We start from the raw sequence: 5,668 nt of genomic DNA, 5'->3' as shown, positions 1-5,668 counted from the left end.
TGACAACGGTGATGCCCAACATACAGCTTGCCATGGAAAGGAGTAAGAAGGATTGGATGAAGACAGTAGGAAAGTAGAGAGACGGAAGGGATATAGCATCTCCATACGCTTATCTGAAGCTCTCACCAATGAATTACATAAGTATCTCTATCTTTATTTTATGCTTTATTCATATATCATCCATAACCATTTGAATCTGCCTGACTAAGATTTACAAGGTGACCATAGCTTGCTTCATACCAATAATCTCCGTGGGATCGACCCTTACTCACGTAAGGTTTATTACTTGGACGACCCAGTACACTTGCTGGTTAGTTGTGCGAAGTTGTGATAAATAGTTGAGATTGCAATTGAGCGTACCATGTTGATGGTGCCATTGATGATCACAATTTTGTGCACCACTTATATATGTTCTTAGAGATTGATTTGATTTTAACCAAGTAGGTAGAATCATTTTGCATTTAGTTGTATTCATATAGATAGGTGCATATAGTTTATTTGCATTGAATAAATGTTCATACCCCTTTTCTTGTCCTTCTTTATTCTTAGCATGAGGACATGCTTGGTTTAAGTGTGGGGAGATTTGATAAACCCTAATTTTGTGGTTTATCTTGTGCTTATTTTAGGGGATTTTATCACCTTTTCTTACATTTATTCAATGAAATAGCATGGTTTTGTAATTCTCCCTAGATTTGTGCTTAAGTATGAAAACATGCTTTTTAGGCCTTAAAATAGCTAAATTTAACTCACTTTATTTCCATTCGATGCCTTGATATGTTTGTTGAGTGATTTCAGGTTCATGAGGCAAGTATTGGATGGAAGAAGTGAGGAGAAAAGCATGCAAAGTGGGAGAACTCATGAAGAAATGAAGGAACCGTAAAGCTGTCAAGTCTGACCTCTTCGCCCTCAATCGACCATAACTTGAGCTACAGAGATTCAAATGAGGCATTTTTAGTTGCGTTGGAAAGATAACATCCGGGGCTTCAAAATGATATAAAATTTGCCATAGTTGCTTCGCGTATAAGGACGTGCACGCGCCATGTACGCATGCGCACCGATGGAGCAGCGTGATTCACTAAAGTGAAATCGTGGCCAGCGATTTGTAGCTCATTTTGGGCCCAATCTAACTCATCTCTAATGCTATTGAACCCAAAGATTGAAGGCGAAATGAACCAAGTAGTCATAGTTTAGTTTTCATCATGTTTTAGGGTAGAATTCTAGAGAGAGAAGCTTTCCCTTCTCTCTAGAATTTAGGGTAGTTTAGGTTTAATTTTCTTAGATCCAACTTTCAATTCTTGTTTTGATTTAGTTTTTCTTCTTAATTTCTTGTATTACATCTTTGCTCTTTTAGTTTTACTTGTTCATTTCCTTCATTTTGTTACTTTTATGCTTATAAACTCATGTTGGATCTTGTTTACATTTGATGAAATTTAATGATGATGTTTCTTTTATTGATCATTTGAGTTGTTGATTTACTTTTCTTGCAATTTGTAGTTAGTAGATTTTACTATTCTTGCACATTTACCATGCTTTCCTTATACACCCACCAAGTGTTTGACAAAATGTTTGGTTGGACTTTAGAGTAGATTTTGAGCCTTCTTGGCTTGGAAAGAGTAGTTAGGTGATCTTGGGTCATAAATATCCAACTAATGTTGGTGATCTAGAGTTGTTAGTTAATATGATTTCCATTAACTCTAATCTTTTGCTAATTCTATTAGTAAGTTGATTAGTACATTTGGATTGAGGTTAACTAGTCTTGTTTTACTTTCTCTCATGGAAGATAACTTATACCTTCTTCCAATGTTGGGGATGACAAAATGAGATAAATTCTTGTTTATTATTGTGATATGATTGATTAGTCTTGTTTGACTTTCTCCCTATGTGAAGATAACATGATATCTTCTTCCATTTGTTGGAGTTGACTAAATAATATGAATTAATCATTGTATGACTAGGATAGAGAGCCTATGATCTCAATTCTTGCCATGAATGTCTCTCTTTTTACTTGCTTTCTTTAATTGCTTGTTTGATTTACTCTTATTGCCATTTTATAAACAAAACCCCTTGATTCCCGTAGTCAATAATTGAGCACTTCATTACAATTCCTTGTGAGAGGACCCAAAGTCTAAATACTTTGGTTAATTCTAATTGGGGATTGTTAACTGTGACAACCAAAATTTTTGCATGAAAGGATTATTGACTGGTTTGGAAACTATACTTTACAACGAGACTCCATTAGATAAATTCTAAACCGTTAAGAATTCATTCATCATCTACTAGCCTAAGTTTTCACGCAATATTATACATTAACTACGAGAAACCAAAATTTTACCTTGGCTAGTTTCTTCCAAAACCAAGAACACCTCAAAAACCTCTCCTCCACAAGCTCCAAGTCTCTAAATATCAACTCCGTAAGCTCAACCACCAAAATTTTGTTCCAAACCACCAATTGGACTCCAAATCAACATGAAATACAATCTAGTTCATACAATATCACTATAATTAACATAAAATTTACTAATCCAATAATTTCACAAAGCTTTAATAGTTTCTTACCATACCGGAAAGTGTATTAGACGAAATCCAGTGATTACCCAGTGATTACCCGCTGCTAGAGTTCACCTAAACCATGAAAATCATTCAATTCCTCAATTCCAAAATCCAAAATTTTTTAATTTGTAGAGAAGAAGGCTCGGTGAGAAATTGTCAATTCCTAACAGTTGTTCAGATGATTTTGAAGAACTCGACGCGGTGGTCGCGTGGTTGCAAACGGTGTGGCGATCGAGCTCCGAATTGAAAGTTAGAAGGATTTGAAATTGAAAATGGAAGGGTAAAGTGGAAGGGTTGGGGTTCATTCCTCACTTCTCTTCATCCTCAGCATGATTCATATCATTTTGGGAAAGAAAAGGCTGAGTTGAGTGTTTCATATGTTGTGCCCAAGGCCCAACATAACCGGTTCGGCCCATTGGCCAAATTTTGGGGCAAATTTTTTAAAATTAGTGTCAAAATTTGTATTTTAAATCTTTTTACCTCTCTAGATTATAAAAACTTAATTTTCTAACCTTTTTGCATAATAATTAAGTTATTAGCTAATTATTCATTAATTTTCTAGTGTTTACAGATGTGGCCAGTTAAGGTTATTAATAGAAGTAATTTCCCTTATTGAAATTACATGATATCTTATTTAAGCACAAATGTTACTACTTCTCCCAAGGTCAGGAATGAGTGACAAGACAACACAATGATCCCTAATCAGCTATCAGCCCGTCCCCAAAAGCCACAATGCCTTTGTTGTCAATCACGCATCTAATCCATCCCACCAACTCCTCACTCAAGCCTAACCTTTACTGGACACTTAACAAATGATTTCCTACGTCTCGTTGAATTGATTATTTTCTATTAGAAATGTCACATTTTCACCTTGCTTTTACGTAATTTAAATTCCAAATTATGCCAATTTTAGCCTAAATTGTAACTGTTCAGGCCCTTTTTTCTCACCATTTTAATGGCCTCTTAAACAAAATTCTTTTACACTTTGATTTTACACAAAAGTTCACATCTAAACTTACCCACCTATTGTAAAACCCAAAAAAAGGGTAAATAATTAAGTATGAAAAAATGCGTAACGGCGTTAAAATCAGATGTACCAGCTTAAATCTGTTTGGTACTACATGTGTGAAAATTAAATCTCTAGAGATGAGAAGAAAAATATTTAGAATAGAAAACCAGACACTTATCTTAAAGGTTTTGGTCCAAAGTTGAACTAAACGAGCTAGAATCTGCAATGGGCCTTCATCGAGCCTAAGCCCAAACATATAAATTCATACTTAGCAACCATTTTAGCACATTTCCCTTAGTGATAGAGAGAGGGAATGGATAGGAGATAAGAGAGTGTGGAAACTCCAATGTCACTATTCACCATCTCTTTCAATTACCCATAACTTTCAATCTGGAGCTTCGATATTGATGAGCCATTTGTGACCACGCATTCGTCTCAGGTTTCTCTTCAATTTTATCTAGCTATTGTGGTAAGTAAATAAAATTCTTTCCCAATTTTCCATTCTCTTTAATTTTATATTTTTGGGGTTGAGTTATTGAGAAGTTTCAACTTTTGATGTTTAGAGGAGGTTCAACCTTGAGCTCTAATGGAGTTTTAACCCAAGGTTGTGTGAGACAAGGTAAAGAATTTCAATTCCCTAATTTTTTCTATTTTATGTGAAAACCTATGTTGAATTGTGTGGAAATATTGATTAGATGGAATAAAGCTTGTTTGAATTGAATTTGGCGTGAAGCAGAACTTGCTTGGTGTGGTTTTCGGTGATGGAGTGATTACAAAGATCAAAGTGCTGAGGATTTCAGTTGAGGCTTGAGTTTCGACGAAAAAGATTCGAGAATTTGGGGCTACTGATGCCAAGGCATCTTAGGCTAGTTTCACTAGCATTTTTCTGTTAGTTTTAGTTGTTTTATGCATTTTCTTGAGCTTAAAGTAACCAAGAATGGTTAAATAAACAACAAAGCAATGAACCATCCAAACATTATGATTTTGATGCAAATTCCATGAGTTTTTAGTTATATTACTTGAATGCTATGAATGGAAGATTTCTCATGAAATTTTGCAAGACTTTGATGCAGTTGTTTAGATGATTTCAGGGAAGAAGAGGCTAGGCAAGGAAGCAACAAAAAAATCAATAAAGGAAGCTTGAATATCACATGTGGAGTTTAAGTTCCAGTTTAAGCTTAAACTGGAACTTAAACTACCAAACCATATAATGCTGGGAAGTGGCGTTTAAGCTCCAGTTTAAGCTTAAACTGGAACTTAAACGCCAGAATCATGAAGGCTGAGAAGAGCTGAAACTGGCGTTTAACCTCCAGTTTAACCTTAAACTGGAAGTTAAACGCCAGAATGGGAAAAGCACCAGGGAACCATTTCCACGTTTAAGCTCCAGTTTAACCTTAAACTGGAGCTTAAACGTGTTCGGCGTTTTTCTCTACTCCAGGGTTTGTTTTCTCATTTCCACGTTTAAGCTCCAGTTTAACCTTAAACTGGAGCTTAAACGTGTTCGACATTTCACCCTCCAGGAAGCATTTCCACATTTAAGCTCCAGTTTAACCTTAAACTGGAGCTTAAACGTGTTCGACATTTCACCCTCCAGGAAGCATTTCCACATTTAAGCTCCAGTTTAACCTTAAACTGGAGCTTAAACGTGTTCGACATTTCACCCTCCAGGAAGCATTCCACGTTTAAACTCCAGTTTAACCTTAAACTGGAGCTTAAACGTGTTCGACCCAATTCTTCTCTCCAGGATTGCTTTCTTCAATCCCACGTTTAAGCTTCAGTTTAACCTTAAACTGAAGCTTAAACGTGCTTGAATTATATCACCTCCAGGAGTGCCCAACATTTAAGTTGCAGTTTAAGCTTAAACTGCAACTTAAACGCCACTTAGTGAAAGGGTTTCTGGGCCAAAGATATTGCAGTTTAAGTTAACATTTGAGCACAAACATTAACTTAAACGTACTCTGGTATGAAACCCAATTGAATATCATGGTTTATGGGATTGGGCCTGAAGAATTGATGAGTCTGGAATTTCAATTTGTTGAGTCATGTGTCATTACTTGATTATCACTAAGTTGGCTCAATGAATGTTACAGAATTGGATCAACAGCCTCA

This window comes from Arachis duranensis, chromosome 2 (assembly GCF_000817695.3).
Source record: "Arachis duranensis cultivar V14167 chromosome 2, aradu.V14167.gnm2.J7QH, whole genome shotgun sequence".
Taxonomy (NCBI): domain Eukaryota; kingdom Viridiplantae; phylum Streptophyta; class Magnoliopsida; order Fabales; family Fabaceae; genus Arachis; species Arachis duranensis.
This window is presented reverse-complemented; position numbering follows the sequence as displayed.